A 16,755-nucleotide genomic window follows, 5' to 3' on the forward strand; every position below is an offset into this window, starting at 1 on the left:
GTCGCAGTAGCTTAACAAGACGGTGTAAATGCCCCTTGGAAAAGACGTGCAGGTCGCAGTAGCTTAACAAGACGGTTTAAATGCCCCTTGGCAGAGACGTGCAGGCCGCAGTAGCTTAACAAGATGGTTTAAATGCCCATTGGAAGAGGCCTGCAGGAAGCAGTAGCTTACCAAGATGATTTAAATGCCCCTTGGAAGAGACGTGCAGGTCGCAGTAGCTTAACAAGACAGTTGAAATGCGCCTTGGAAGAGCGGTGGAGGTTGCAGTAGCTTAATAAGACAGTTTAAATGCCCCTTGGAAGAGACATGCAGGTCACAGCAACTTAACAAGATTGTTTAAATGCCCCTTGGAAGAGACGTGCAGGTCGCAGTAGCTTAACAAGACGGTTTAAATGTCCCTTGCTAGAGACATGAAGTTCGCAGTAGCTTAACAAGACGGTTTAAATGCCCCATGGAAGAGACGTGCAGGTCGCAGCAGCTTAACAAGACGGTTTAAATGACCCTTGGAAGAGACGTGCAAGTCGCAGTAGCTTAAAAAGACGGTTTAAATGCGCCTTGGAAGAGACGTGCAAGTAGCGGTAGCTTAACAAGACAGTTTAAATGCTCCTTGGAAGAGACGAGCAGGTCGCAGTAGCTTAACAAGACGGTTTAAATACCCCTTGGAAGAGACGTGGAGGTCGCAGTAGCTTAACAAGACAATTTAAATCCCCCTTGGAAGAGACGTGCAGGTCGCAGTAGCTTAACAAGATGGTTTAAATGCCCCTTGGAAGAGCGGTGGAGGTCGCAGTAGCTTAACAAGACAGTTTAAATGCCCCTTGGAAGAGACGTGCAGGTCGCAGTAGCTTAACAAGACGGTTTAAATGCACCTTGGAAGAGACGTGCAGGTCGCAGTAGCTTAACAAGATGGTTTAAATGCCCCTTGGAAGAGCGTTGTAGGTCGCAGTAGCTTAACAAGATGGTTTAAATGCCCCTTGGAAGAGACATGCAGTTCGCAGCAGCTTATATAGACGGTTTAAATGCCCCTTGGAAGAGGCTTGCATGTCGCAGTAGCTTACCAAGACGGTTTAAATGCCCCTTGAAAGAGATGTGCAGGTCGCAGTAGCTTAACAAGATGGTTTAAATGCCCCTTGGAAGAGCGGTGGAGGTCGCAGTAGCTTAAAAAGACAGTTTAAATGCCCCTTGGAAGAGACATGCAGTTCGCAGTAGCTTAACAAGAGGGTTTAAATGCCCATTGGAAGAGGCTTGCAGGTCGCAGTAGCTTACCAAGACGATTTAAATGTCCCTTGGAAGAGAAGTGCAGCTTGCAGTAGCTTAACAAGACAGTTTATATGCCCCTTGGAAGAGCTGTGGAGGTCGCAGTAGCTTAACAAGACAGTTTAAATGCCCCTTGGAAGAGACATGCAGGTCGCAGCACCTTAACAAGACTGTTTAAATATCCCTTGGAAGAAACGTGCAGGTCGCAGTAGCTTAAAAGACGTGTTAAATGTCCCTTGGTAGAGACATGCAGGTCGCAGCAGCTTAACAAGATGGCTTACATCCCCCTTGGAAGAGACGTGCAGGTCGCAGCAGCTTAACAAGAGGGTTTAAATGCCCCTTGGAATAGGCTTGCAGGTCGCAGTAGCTTAACAAGACGGTTTAAATGCCCCTTGGAAGAGACATGCAGTTCGCAGTAGCTTAATAAGACGGTTTAAATGCCCCTTGGAAGAGAGGTGGAGGTCGCAGTAGCTTAACAAGACAGTTTAAATGCCCCTTGGAAGAGACGTGCAGGTCGCAGTAGCTTAACAAGACGGTTTAAATGCCACTTGGAAGAGACGTGCAGGTCGCAGTAGCTTAACAAGATGGTTTAAATGCCCCTTGGAAGAGCGGTGGAGGTCGCAGTAGCTTAACAAGACGCTTTAAATGCCCCTTGAAAGAGACGTGCAGGTCGTAGTAGCTTAACAAGATGGTTTAAATGCCCCTTCGAAGTGCGGTGGAGGTCACAGTAGCTTTACAAGACAGATGAAATGCCCCTTGGAAGAGCGTTGGAGGTCGCAGTAGCTTAATAAGACAGTTTAAATGCCCCTTGGAAGAGCGGTGGAGGTTGCAGTAGCTTAACAAGACGGTTTAAATGCCCCTTGGAAGAGACATGCAGGTTGCAGTGGCTTAACAAGACGGTTTAAATGCCCCTTGGAAGAGACATGCAGGTCGCAGTAGCTAACAAGATGGTTTAAATGCCCCTTGGAAGAGACGTGCAGGTAGCAGTAGCTTAACAAGACTGTTTAAATGCCCCTTGTAAAAGTGGTGGAGGTTACAGTAGCTTAACAAGACGGTTTAAATGCCCCTTTGAAGAGACGTGCAAGTCGTAGTAGCTTAAAAAGACGGTTTAAATTCCCCTTGGAGGAGCGGTGTAGGTCGCAGTAGCTTAAGAAGACAGTTTAAATGCCCCTTGAAAGAGACGTGCAGGTCGCAGTAGCTTAACAAGACCGTTTAATTGCCCCTTGGAAGGGTGGTGGATGTCGCAGTAGCTTAACAAAACGGTTTAAATGCCCCTTGGAAGAGACATGCAGGTCGCAGCAGCTTAACAAGATGGTTTAAATGCCCCTTGGAAGAGACGTGCAGGTAGCAGTGGCTTAACAAGATGGTTTAAATGCCCCTTGGAAGAGACATGCAGGTCGCAGTAGCTTAACAAGACAGTTTAAATGCCCCTTGGAAAAGTGGTGGAGGTTACAGTAGCTTAACAAGACAGTTTAAATGCCCCTTGGAAGAGACATGCAAGTCGCAGTAGCTTAAAAAGACGGTTTAAATGCGCCTTGGAAGAGACGTGCAGGTCGCAGTAGCTTAACAAGACGGTTTAAATGCCCCTTGGAAGAGACGTGCAGGTCGCAGTAGCTTAACAAGACGGTTTAAATCCCCCTTGGAAGAGGCGTGCAGGTCGCAGCAGCTTAACAAGAGGGTTTAAATGCCCCTTGGAATAGGCTTGCAGGTCGCAGTAGCTTACCAAGACGGTTTAATTGCCCCATGGAAGAGACGTGCAGGTCGCAGTAGCTTAAAAAGACGGTTTAAATGCCCATTGGAAGAGTGGTGCAGGTCGCAGTAGCTTAATAAGACGGTTTAAATGCCCCATGGAAGAGATGTGCAGGTCGCAGTAGCTTAACAAGATGGTTTAAATGCACCTTAAAAGAGCGGTGGAGGTCGCATTAGCTTAACAAGACGGTTTAAATGCCCATTGGAAGAGACGTGCAGGTCGCAGTAGCTTAATAAGACGGTTTAAATGCCCCTTGGAAGAGAGGTGGAGGTCGCAGTAGCTTAACAAGACAGTTTAAATGCCCCTTGTAAGAGACGTGCAAGTTGCAGACGCTTAACAAGACGGTTTAAATGCCACTTGGAAGAGACGTGCAGGTCACAGTAGCTTAACAAGGCGGTTTAAATGTCCCTTGGAAGAGCGGAGGAGGTCGCAGTAGCTTAACAAGACAGTTTAAATGCCCCTTGAAAGAGACGTACAAGGCGCAGAAGCTTAACAAGACTGTTTAAATGCCCCTTAGAAGAAACGTGCAGGTGGCAGAAGCTTAACAAGACGGTTTAAATGCCCATTGGAAGTGTGGTGGATGTCGCAGTAGCTTAACAAAACGGTTTAAATGCCCCTTGGAAGAGACATGCAGGTCGCAGCAGCTTAACAAGATGGTTTAAATGCCCCTTGGAAGAGACGTGCAGGTAGCAGTGGCTTAACAAGATGGTTTAAATGCCCCTTGGAAGAGACATGCAGGTCGCAGTAGCTTAACAAGACAGTTTAAATGCCCCTTGGAAAAGTGGTGGAGGTTACAGTAGCTTAACAAGACAGTTTAAATGCCCCTTGGAAGAGACATGCAAGTCGCAGTAGCTTAAAAAGACGGTTTAAATGCGCCTTGGAAGAGACGTGCAGGTCGCAGTAGCTTAACAAGACGGTTTAAATGCCCCTTGGAAGAGACGTGCAGGTCGCAGTAGCTTAACAAGACGGTTTAAATCCCCCTTGGAAGAGGCGTGCAGGTCGCAGCAGCTTAACAAGAGGGTTTAAATGCCCCTTGGAATAGGCTTGCAGGTCGCAGTAGCTTACCAAGACGGTTTAATTGCCCCATGGAAGAGACGTGCAGGTCGCAGTAGCTTAAAAAGACGGTTTAAATGCCCATTGGAAGAGTGGTGCAGGTCGCAGTAGCTTAATAAGACGGTTTAAATGCCCCTTGGAAGAGATGTGCAGGTCGCAGTAGCTTAACAAGATGGTTTAAATGCACCTTAAAAGAGCGGTGGAGGTCGCATTAGCTTAACAAGACGGTTTAAATGCCCCTTGGAAGAGACATGCAGGTCGCAGCAGCTTAACAAGATGGTTTAAATGCCCCTTGGAAGAGACGTGCAGGTAGCAGTGGCTTAACAAGATGGTTTAAATGCCCCTTGGAAGAGACATGCAGGTCGCAGTAGCTTAACAAGACAGTTTAAATGCCCCTTGGAAAAGTGGTGGAGGTTACAGTAGCTTAACAAGACAGTTTAAATGCCCCTTGGAAGAGACATGCAAGTCGCAGTAGCTTAAAAAGACGGTTTAAATGCGCCTTGGAAGAGACGTGCAGGTCGCAGTAGCTTAACAAGACGGTTTAAATGCCCCTTGGAAGAGACGTGCAGGTCGCAGTAGCTTAACAAGACGGTTTAAATCCCCCTTGGAAGAGGCGTGCAGGTCGCAGCAGCTTAACAAGAGGGTTTAAATGCCCCTTGGAATAGGCTTGCAGGTCGCAGTAGCTTACCAAGACGGTTTAATTGCCCCATGGAAGAGACGTGCAGGTCGCAGTAGCTTAAAAAGACGGTTTAAATGCCCATTGGAAGAGTGGTGCAGGTCGCAGTAGCTTAATAAGACGGTTTAAATGCCCCTTGGAAGAGATGTGCAGGTCGCAGTAGCTTAACAAGATGGTTTAAATGCACCTTAAAAGAGCGGTGGAGGTCGCATTAGCTTAACAAGACGGTTTAAATGCCCATTGGAAGAGACGTGCAGGTCGCAGTAGCTTAATAAGACGGTTTAAATGCCCCTTGGAAGAGAGGTGGAGGTCGCAGTAGCTTAACAAGACAGTTTAAATGCCCCTTGTAAGAGACGTGCAAGTTGCAGACGCTTAACAAGACGGTTTAAATGCCACTTGGAAGAGACGTGCAGGTCACAGTAGCTTAACAAGGCGGTTTAAATGTCCCTTGGAAGAGCGGAGGAGGTCGCAGTAGCTTAACAAGACAGTTTAAATGCCCCTTGAAAGAGACGTACAAGGCGCAGAATCTTAACAAGACTGTTTAAATGCCCCTTAGAAGAAACGTGCAGGTGGCAGAAGCTTAACAAGACGGTTTAAATGCCCATTGGAAGTGTGGTGGATGTCGCAGTAGCTTAACAAAACGGTTTAAATGCCCCTTGGAAGAGACATGCAGGTCGCAGCAGCTTAACAAGATGGTTTAAATGCCCCTTGGAAGAGACGTGCAGGTAGCAGTGGCTTAACAAGATGGTTTAAATGCCCCTTGGAAGAGACATGCAGGTCGCAGTAGCTTAACAAGACAGTTTAAATGCCCCTTGGAAAAGTGGTGGAGGTTACAGTAGCTTAACAAGACAGTTTAAATGCCCCTTGGAAGAGACATGCAAGTCGCAGTAGCTTAAAAAGACGGTTTAAATGCGCCTTGGAAGAGACGTGCAGGTCGCAGTAGCTTAACAAGACGGTTTAAATGCCCCTTGGAAGAGACGTGCAGGTCGCAGTAGCTTAACAAGACGGTTTAAATCCCCCTTGGAAGAGGCGTGCAGGTCGCAGCAGCTTAACAAGAGGGTTTAAATGCCCCTTGGAATAGGCTTGCAGGTCGCAGTAGCTTACCAAGACGGTTTAATTGCCCCATGGAAGAGACGTGCAGGTCGCAGTAGCTTAAAAAGACGGTTTAAATGCCCATTGGAAGAGTGGTGCAGGTCGCAGTAGCTTAATAAGACGGTTTAAATGCCCCTTGGAAGAGATGTGCAGGTCGCAGTAGCTTAACAAGATGGTTTAAATGCACCTTAAAAGAGCGGTGGAGGTCGCATTAGCTTAACAAGACGGTTTAAATGCCCATTGGAAGAGACGTGCAGGTCGCAGTAGCTTAATAAGACGGTTTAAATGCCCCTTGGAAGAGAGGTGGAGGTCGCAGTAGCTTAACAAGACAGTTTAAATGCCCCTTGTAAGAGACGTGCAAGTTGCAGACGCTTAACAAGACGGTTTAAATGCCACTTGGAAGAGACGTGCAGGTCACAGTAGCTTAACAAGGCGGTTTAAATGTCCCTTGGAAGAGCGGAGGAGGTCGCAGTAGCTTAACAAGACAGTTTAAATGCCCCTTGAAAGAGACGTACAAGGCGCAGAAGCTTAACAAGACTGTTTAAATGCCCCTTAGAAGAAACGTGCAGGTGGCAGAAGCTTAACAAGACGGTTTAAATGCCCATTGGAAGTGTGGTGGAGGTCGCAGTAGCTTAACAAGACGGTTTAAATGCCCCTTGGATGAGACATGCAGGTCGCAGCAGCTTAACAAGACGGTTTAAATAACCCTTGGAACAGACGTGGAGGTCGCAGTAGCTTAACAAGACGGTTTAAATGCCCCTTGGAAGAGACATGCAGGTCGCAGTAGCTTAACAAGATGGTTTAAATGCCCCTTGGAAGAGACGTGCAGGTCGCAGTAGCTTAACAAGACAGTTTAAATGCCCCTTGGAAGAGACGTGCAGGTCGCAGTAGCTTAACAAGACGGTTTAAATGCCCCAAGGAAGAGACGTGCAAGTCGCAGTAGCTTAAAAAGACGGTTTAAATGCCCCTTGGAAGAGACGTGCAGGTCGCAGTAGCTAAACAAGACGGTTTAAATGCCCCTTGGAAGAGACGAGCAGGTCGCAGTAGCTTAACAAGACGGTTTAAATGCCACTTGGAAGAGACGTGCAGGTCGCAGTAGCTTAACAAGACGGTTTAAATCCCCCTTGGAAGAGACGTGCAGGTCGCAGTAGCTTAACAAGACGGTTTAAATGCCCCGTGGAATAGGCTTGCAGGCCGCATTAGCTTACCAAGACGGTTTAAATGCCCCTTGGAAAATTGGTGGAGGTTACAGTATCTTAACAAGACAGTTTAAATGCCCATTTGAATAGACTAGCAGGTCGCAGTAGCTTAACAAGACAGTTTAAATGCCCCTTGGAAGAAACGTGCAGGTCGCAGTAGCTTAACAAGTCGGTTTAAATCCCCCTAGGAAGAGACGTGCAGGTCGCAGTAGCTTAACAAGAGGGTTTAAATGCCCCTTGGAATAGGCTTGCAGGTCGCAGTAGCTTACCAATACGGTTTAAATGCCCCTTGGAAGAGCCGTGCAGGTCGCAATAGCTTAACAAGACGCTTTAAATGTCCATTCGAAGAGCGGTGGAGGTCGCAGAAGCTTAACAAGACGGTTTAAATGCCCCTTTGAATAGACTAGCAGGTCGCAGTAGCTTAACAAGACTGTTTAAATGCCCCTTGGAAGAGACGTGCAGGTCGCAGTAGCTTAACAAGACTGTTTAAATGCCCCTAGGAAGAGAAGTGCAGGTCGCAGTAGCTTAACAAGATGGCTTAAATGCCACTTGGAAGAGACGTGCAGGTCGCAGTAGCTTAAAAAGACTGTTTAAATGCCCCTTGGAAGTGCGGAGGAGGTCGCAGTAGCTTAACAAGACGGTTTCAATGCCCCTTGAAAGAGACGTGCAGGTCACAGTAGATTATCAAGACGGTTTAAATGCCCCTTGGAAGAGACGTGCAGGTCGCAGTAGCTTAACAAGACAGTTTAAATGCCCCTTGGAAGAGACGTGCAGGACACAGTAGCTTAACAAGACGGTTTATATGCCCCTTGGAAAATTGGTGGAGGTTACAGTATCTTAACAAGACGGTTTAAATGCCCCTTGGAAGAGACGTGCAAGTCGCAGTAGCTTAACAAGACAGTTTAAATGCCCCTTAGAAGAGACGTGCAGGTCACAGAAGCTTAACAAGACAGTTTAAATGCCCCTTGAAAGAGACGTGCAGGTCACAGTAGCTTATCAAGACGGTTTAAATGCCCCTTGGAAGTGTGGTGGAGGTCGCAGTAGCTTAACAAGACGGTTTAAATGCCCCCTGGAGGAAACATGCAGGTCGCAGCAGCTTAACAAGACCGTTAAAATGCCCCTTTAAAAAAAAAATGCAGGTCGCAGTAGCTTAACAAGACGGTTTAAATGCCCCTTGGAAGAGACATGCAGGCCGCAGCAGCTTAACAAGACCGTATAAATGCCCCTTGAAAGAGACGTGCAGGTCGCAGTAGCTTAACAAGACGGTTTAAATGCACCTTGGAAAAGACATGCAGGTCGCAGTAGCTTAACAAAGCATTTTAAATGCCCTTTGGAAGAGACGTGCTGGTCGCAGTAGCTTAACAAGACGGTTTAAATGCCCCTTGGAAAAGTGGTGGAGGTTACAGTAGCTTAACAAGACGATTTAAATGCCCCTTGGAAGAGACGTGAAAGTCGCAGTAGCATAACAAGACAGTTTAAATGCCCCTTAGAAGAGACGTGCTGGTCGCAGTAGCTTAATAAGACAGCTTAAATGCCCCTTGGAAGAGGCGTGCAGGTTGCAGTAGCTTAACAAGATGGTTTAAATGCCCCTTGGAAGAGCGGTGGAGGTCGCAGTAGCTTAACAAGACAGGTTAAATGCCCCTTGGAAGAGACGTGCAGGTCGCAGTAGCTTAACAAGACTGTTTAAATGCCCCTTGGAAGAGGCTTACAGGCCGCAGTAGCTTACCAAGACGATTTAAATGTCCCTTGGAAGAGACCTGCAGGTCGCAGTAGATTAACAAGACAGTTTAAATGCCCCTTGGAAGAGCGGTGGAGGTCGCAGTAGCTTAAAAAGACAGTTTAAATGCCCCTTGGAAGGACATGCAGGTTGCAGCACCTTAACAAGACTGTTTAAATGCCCCTTGGAAGAGACGTGCAGGTCGCAGTAGCTTAAAAGACGTTTTAAATGTCCCTTGGTAGAGACATGCAGGTAGCAGTAGCTTAACAAGACGGTTTAAATGCCCCATGGAAGAGCGGTGTAGGTCGCAGTAGCTTAACAAGACGATTTAAATGCCCCATGGAGGAGACGTGCAGGTCGCAGTAGCTTAACAAGACGGTTTAAATACCCCTTGGAAAAGTGGTGGAGGTTACAGTAGCTTAACAAGACCGTTTAAATGCCCCTTGGAAGAGACGTGCAAGTCGCAGTAGCTTAACAAGACGGTGTAAATGCCCCTTGGAAGAGCGGTGGAGGCCGCAGTAGCTTAACAAGACGGTTTAAATGCCCCATGGAAGAGACGTGCAGGTCGCAGTAGCTTAACAAGACGGTTTAAATACCCCTTGGAAAAGTGGTGGAGGTTACAGTAGCTTAACAAGACCGTTTAAATGCCCCTTGGAAGAGAGTGCAAGTCGCAGTAGCTTAACAAGACGGTTTAAATGCCCCTTGGAAGAGCGGTGGAGGTCGCAGTAGCTTAACAAGACGGTTTAAATGCCCCATGGAAGAGACGTGCAGGTCGCAGTAGCTTAACAAGACGGTTTAAATACCCCTCGGAAAAGTGGTGGAGGTTACAGTAGCTTAACAAGATCGTTTAAATGCCCCTTGGAAGAGACGTGCAAGTCGCAGTAGCTTAACAAGACGATGTAAATGCCCCTTGGAAAAGACGTGCAGGTCGCAGTAGCTTAACAAGACGGCGTAAATGCCCCTTGGAAAAGACGTGCAGGCCGCAGTAGCTTAACAAGATGGTTTAAATGCCCCTTGGAAGAGACATGCAGGTCGCAGTAGCTTAACAAGATGGTTTAAATGCCCCTTGGAAGAGACATGCAGGTCGCAGTAGCTTAACAAGACAGTTGAAATGCCCCTTGGAAGAGCGCTGGAGGTCGCAGTAGCTTAATAAGACAGTTTAAATGCCCCTTGGAAGAGACATGAAGGTCACAGCATCTTAACAAGATTGTTTAAATGCCCCTTGGAAGAGACGTGCAGGTCGCAGTCGCTTAACAAGACGGTTTAAATGTCCCTTGCTAGAGACATGCAGGTCGCAGTAGCTTAACAAGACGGTTTAAATGCCCCATGGAAGAGACGTGCAGGTCGCAGTAGCTTAACAAGACGGTTTAAATGACCCTTGGAAGAGACGTGCAAATCGCAGAAGCTTAAAAAGACGGTTTAAATGCGCCTTGGAAGAGACGTGCAAGTCGCAGTAGCTTAACAAGACAGTTTAAATGCTCCTTGGAAGAGACGTGCAGGTCGCAGTAGCTTAACAAGACGGTTTAAATGCCCCTTGGAAGAGACGTGCAGGTCGCAGTAGCTTAACAAGACAGTTTAAATGCCCCTTATAAGAGACGTGCAGGTCGCAGTAGCTTAACAAGACGGTTTAAATGCCCCTTGAAAGAGACGTGCAGGTCGCAGTAGCTTAACAAGATGGTTTAAATGCCCCTTGGAAGAGCGGTGGAGGTCGCAGTAGCTTAACAAGATGGTTTAAATGCCCCTTGGAAGAGACATGCAGTTCGCAGCAGCTTATAAAGACGGTTTAAATGCCCCTTGGAAGAGGCTTGCAGGTCGCAGTAGCTTACCAAGACTTTTTAAATGCCCCTTGGAAGAGACGTGCAGGTCGCAGTAGCTTAACAAGATGGTTTAAATGCCCCTTGGAAGAGCGGAGGAGGTCGCAGTAGCTTAAAAAGACAGTTTAAATGCCCCTTGGAAGAGACGTGCAGGTCGCAGTAGCTTAACAAGGGGGTTTAAATGCCCCTTGGAAGAGGCTTGCAGGTCGCAGTAGCTTACCAAGACGACTTAAATGCCCCTTGGAAGAGACGTGCAGGTCGCAGTAGCTTAACAAGACAGTTTAAATGCCCCTTGGAAGAGGCTTGCAGGTCGCAGTAGATTAACAAGAGGGTTTAAATGCCCCTTGGAAGAGGCTTGCAGGTCGCAGTAGCTTACCAAGACGATTTAAATGTCCCTTGGAAGAGACGTGCAGCTCGCAGCAGCTTAACAAGACAGTTTAAATGCCCCTTGGAAGAGCGGTGGAGGTCGCAGTAGCTTAACAAGACAGTTTAAATGCCCCTTGGAAGACACATGCAGGTCGCAGCACCTTAACAAGACTGTTTAAATATCCCTTGGAAGAGACGTGCAGGTCGCAGTAGCTTAAAAGACGTTTTAAATGTCCCTTGGTAGAGACATGCAGGTCGCAGTAGCTTAACAAGATGGCTTAAATCCCCCTTGGAAGAGACGTGCAGGTCGCAGCAGCTTAACAAGAGGGTTTAAATGCCCCTTGGAATAGGCTTGCAGGTCGCAGTAGCTTACCAAGATGGTTTAAATGCCCCTTGGAAGAGGCTTGCAGGTCGCAGTAGCTTAACAAGACGGTTTAAATGCCCCTGGAAGAATGGTGGAGGTCGCAGTAGCTTAACAAGACAGTTTCAATGCCCCTTGGAAGAGACATGCAGGTCGCAGTAGCTTAACAAGACGGTTTAAATGCCACTTGGAAGAGACGTGCAGGTCGCAGTAGCTTAACAAGATGGTTTAAATGCCCCTTGGAAGAGCGGTGGAGGTCGCAGTAGCTTAACAAGACGGTTTAAATGCCCCTTGAAAGAGACGTGCAGGTCGCAGTAGCTTAACAAGACGGTTTAAATGCCCCTTCGAAGTGCGGTGGAGGTCACAGTAGCTTTACAAGACAGATGAAATGCCCCTTGGAAGAGCGTTGGAGATCGTAGTAGCTTAATAAGACAGTTTAAATGCCCCTTGGAAGAGACATGCAGGTCACAGCATCTTAACAAGATTGTTTAAATGCCCCTTGGAAGAGACGTGCAGGTCGCAATAGTTTAACAAGACGGTTTAAATGTCCCTTGGTAGAGACATGCAGGTCGCAGTAGCTTAACAAGACGGTTTAAATGTCCCTTGGAAGAGACGTGCCAGTCGCAGTAGCTTAAAAAACGGTTTAAATGCGCCATGGAAGAGGCATGCAAGTCGCAGTAGCTTAACAAGACAGTTTAAATGCCCCTTGGGAAAGACGAGCAGGTCGCAGTAGCTTAACAAGACGGTTTAAATCCCCCATGGAAGAGACGTGCAAGTCGCAGTAGCTTAACAAGACAGTTTAAATCCCCCATGGAAGAGACGTGCAAGTCGCAGTAGCTTAACAAGATGGTTTAAATGCCCCTTGGAAGAGCGTTGGAGGTCGCAGTAGCTTAACAAGATTGTTTAAATGCCCCTTGGAAGAGACGTGCAAGTCGCAGTAGCTTAACAAGATGGTTTAAATGCCCCTTGGAAGAGCGGTGGAGGTCGCAGTAGCTTAAAAAGATTGTTTAAATGCCCCTTGGAAGAGACATGCAGTACGCAGCAGCTTAACAAGACGGTTTAAATCCCCCTTGGAAGAGACGTGCAGGTCGCAGCAGCTTAACAAAAGGGTTTAAATGCCCCTTGGAATTGGCTTGCAGGTCGCAGTAGCTTAACCAGACGGTTTAAATGCCCCTTGGAAGAGACGTGCAGGTCGCAGTAGCTTAACAAGACGGTTTAAATGCCCATTGGAAGAGAGGTGGAGGTCGCAGTAGCTTAACAAGACAGTTTAAATACCCTTGGAAGAGACGTGCAAGTCGCAGACGCTTAACAAGACGGTTTAAATGCCACTTGGAAGAGACGTGCAGGTCGCAGTAGCTTAACAAGATGGTTTAAATGCCCCTTGGAAGAGCGGTGGAGGTCGCAGTATCTTAAGAAGACAGTTTAAATGCCCCTTGGAAGAGATGTGCAGGTTGCAATAGCTTAACAAGAGGGTTTAAATGCCCCTTGGAAGTTACGTGCAGGTCACAGTAGCTGAATAAGATGGTTTAAATGCCCCGTGGAATAGGCTTGCAGGTCGCAGTAGCTTACCAAGACGATTTAAATGCCCCTTGGAAGGGACGTGCAGGTCGCAGTAGCTTAACAAGACAGTTTAAATGTCCTTTGGAAGAGCGGTGGAGGTCGCAGTAGCTTAACAAGACAGTTTAAATGCCACTTGGAAGAAACATGCAGGTCGCAGTAGCTTAACAAGACGGTTTAAATGCCCCGTGGAAGAGAGGTGCAGGTCGCAGTAGCTTAACAAGACGGTTTAAATGCCCCCTTGGAATAGGCTTGCATGTAGCAGTAGCTTAACAAGACGGTTTAAATGCCCCTTATAAGAGACGTGCAAGTTACAGTAGCTTAACAAGACGGTTTAAATGCCCCTTGGAATAGAAGAGCAGGTCGCAGTAGCTTAACAAGACGGTTTAAAAGCCCCTTGGAAGAGATGTGCAGGTCGCAGTAGCTTAACGAGATGGTTTAAATGCCCCTTGGAAGAGCGGTGGAGGTCGCAGTAGCTTATCAAGATGGTTTAAATGCCCCTTGGAAGAGACATGCAGGACGCAGCAGCTTAAAAAGACGGTTTAAATGCCCCTTGGAAGAGACGTGCAAGTCGCAGTAGCTTAACAAGACAGTTTAAATGCCCCTTAGAAGAGACGTGCAGGTCACAGAAGCTTAACAAGACAGTTTAAATGCCCCTTGAAAGAGACGTGCAGGTCACAGTAGCTTATCAAGACGGTTTAAATGCCCCTTGGAAGTGTGGTGGAGGTCGCAGTAGCTTAACAAGACGGTTTAAATGCCCCCTGGAAGAAACATGCAGGTCGCAGCAGCTTAACAAGACCGTTAAAATGCCCCTTTAAAAAAAAAATGCAGGTCGCAGTAGCTTAACAAGACGGTTTAAATGCCCCTTGGAAGAGACATGCAGGCCGCAGCAGCTTAACAAGACCGTATAAATGCCCCTTGAAAGAGACGTGCAGGTCGCAGTAGCTTAACAAGACGGTTTAAATGCACCTTGGAAAAGACATGCAGGTCGCAGTAGCTTAACAAAGCATTTTAAATGCCCTTTGGAAGAGACGTGCTGGTCGCAGTAGCTTAACAAGACGGTTTAAATGCCCCTTGGAAAAGTGGTGGAGGTTACAGTAGCTTAACAAGACGATTTAAATGCCCCTTGGAAGAGACGTGAAAGTCGCAGTAGCATAACAAGACGGTTTAAATGCCCCTTAGAAGAGACGTGCTGGTCGCAGTAGCTTAATAAGACAGCTTAAATGCCCCTTGGAAGAGGCGTGCAGGTTGCAGTAGCTTAACAAGATGGTTTAAATGCCCCTTGGAAGAGCGATGGAGGTCGCAGTAGCTTAAAAAGACAGTTTAAATGCCCCTTGGAAGAGACGTGCAGGTCGCAGTAGCTTAACAAGACTGTTTAAATGCCCCTTGGAAGAGGTTTACAGGCCGCAGTAGCTTACCAAGACGATTTAAATGTCCCTTGGAAGAGACCTGCAGGTCGCAGTAGCTTAACAAGACAGTTTAAATGCCCCTTGGAAGAGCGGTGGAGGTCGCAGTAGCTTAAAAAGACAGTTTAAATGCCCCTTGGAAGGACATGCAGGTTGCAGCACCTTAACAAGACTGTTTAAATGCCCCTTGGAAGAGACGTGCAGGTCGCAGTAGCTTAAAAGACGTTTTAAATGTCCCTTGGTAGAGACATGCAGGTAGCAGTAGCTTAACAAGACGGTTTAAATGCCCCATGGAAGAGCGGTGTAGGTCGCAGTAGCTTAACAAGACGATTTAAATGCCCCATGGAGGAGACGTGCAGGTCGCAGTAGCTTAACAAGACGGTTTAAATACCCCTTGGAAAAGTGGTGGAGGTTACAGTAGCTTAACAAGACCGTTTAAATGCCCCTTGGAAGAGACGTGCAAGTCGCAGTAGCTTAACAAGACGGTGTAAATGCCCCTTGGAAGAGCGGTGGAGGCCGCAGTAGCTTAACAAGACGGTTTAAATGCCCCATGGAAGAGACGTGCAGGTCGCAGTAGCTTAACAAGACGGTTTAAATACCCCTTGGAAAAGTGGTGGAGGTTACAGTAGCTTAACAAGACCGTTTAAATGCCCCTTGGAAGAGAGTGCAAGTCGCAGTAGCTTAACAAGACGGTTTAAATGCCCCTTGGAAGAGCGGTGGAGGTCGCAGTAGATTAACAAGACGGTTTAAATGCCCCATGGAAGAGACGTGCAGGTCGCAGTAGCTTAACAAGACGGTTTAAATACCCCTCGGAAAAGTGGTGGAGGTTACAGTAGCTTAACAAGATCGTTTAAATGCCCCTTGGAAGAGACGTGCAAGTCGCAGTAGCTTAACAAGACGATGTAAATGCCCCTTGGAAAAGACGTGCAGGTCGCAGTAGCTTAACAAGACGGCGTAAATGCCCCTTGGAAAAGACGTGCAGGCCGCAGTAGCTTAACAAGATGGTTTAAATGCCCCTTGGAAGAGACATGCAGGTCGCAGTAGCTTAACAAGATGGTTTAAATGCCCCTTGGAAGAGACATGCAGGTCGCAGTAGCTTAACAAGACAGTTGAAATGCCCCTTGGAAGAGCGCTGGAGGTCGCAGTAGCTTAATAAGACAGTTTAAATGCCCCTTGGAAGAGACATGAAGGTCACAGCATCTTAACAAGATTGTTTAAATGCCCCTTGGAAGAGACGTGCAGGTCGCAGTCGCTTAACAAGACGGTTTAAATGTCCCTTGCTAGAGACATGCAGGTCGCAGTAGCTTAACAAGACGGTTTAAATGCCCCATGGAAGAGACGTGCAGGTCGCAGTAGCTTAACAAGACGGTTTAAATGACCCTTGGAAGAGACGTGCAAATCGCAGAAGCTTAAAAAGACGGTTTAAATGCGCCTTGGAAGAGACGTGCAAGTCGCAGTAGCTTAACAAGACAGTTTAAATGCTCCTTGGAAGAGACGTGCAGGTCGCAGTAGCTTAACAAGACGGTTTAAATGCCCCTTGGAAGAGACGTGCAGGTCGCAGTAGCTTAACAAGACAGTTTAAATGCCCCTTATAAGAGACGTGCAGGTCGCAGTAGCTTAACAAGACGGTTTAAATGCCCCTTGAAAGAGACGTGCAGGTCGCAGTAGCTTAACAAGATGGTTTAAATGCCCCTTGGAAGAGCGGTGGAGGTCGCAGTAGCTTAACAAGATGGTTTAAATGCCCCTTGGAAGAGACATGCAGTTCGCAGCAGCTTATAAAGACGGTTTAAATGCCCCTTGGAAGAGGCTTGCAGGTCGCAGTAGCTTACCAAGACTTTTTAAATGCCCCTTGGAAGAGACGTGCAGGTCGCAGTAGCTTAACAAGATGGTTTAAATGCCCCTTGGAAGAGCGGAGGAGGTCGCAGTAGCTTAAAAAGACAGTTTAAATGCCCCTTGGAAGAGACGTGCAGGTCGCAGTAGCTTAACAAGGGGGTTTAAATGCCCCTTGGAAGAGGCTTGCAGGTCGCAGTAGCTTACCAAGACGACTTAAATGCCCCTTGGAAGAGACGTGCAGGTCGCAGTAGCTTAACAAGACAGTTTAAATGCCCCTTGGAAGAGGCTTGCAGGTCGCAGTAGATTAACAAGAGGGTTTAAATGCCCCTTGGAAGAGGCTTGCAGGTCGCAGTAGCTTACCAAGACGATTTAAATGTCCCTTGGAAGAGACGTGCAGCTCGCAGCAGCTTAACAAGACAGTTTAAATGCCCCTTGGAAGAGCGGTGGAGGTCGCAGTAGCTTAACAAGACAGTTTAAATGCCCCTTGGAAGACACATGCAGGTCGCAGCACCTTAACAAGACTGTTTAAATATCCCTTGGAAGAGACGTGCAGGTCGCAGTAGCTTAAAAGACGTTTTAAATGTCCCTTGGTAGAGACATGCAGGTCGCAGTAGCTTAACAAGATGGCTTAAATCCCCCTTGGAAGAGACGTGCAGGTCGCAGCAGCTTAACAAGAG

Source organism: Phyllobates terribilis, unplaced genomic scaffold, assembly GCF_046119375.1.
Source record: "Phyllobates terribilis strain yellow unplaced genomic scaffold, ASM4611937v1 Scaffold_24__1_contigs__length_18792416, whole genome shotgun sequence".
Lineage (NCBI taxonomy): Eukaryota > Metazoa > Chordata > Amphibia > Anura > Dendrobatidae > Phyllobates > Phyllobates terribilis.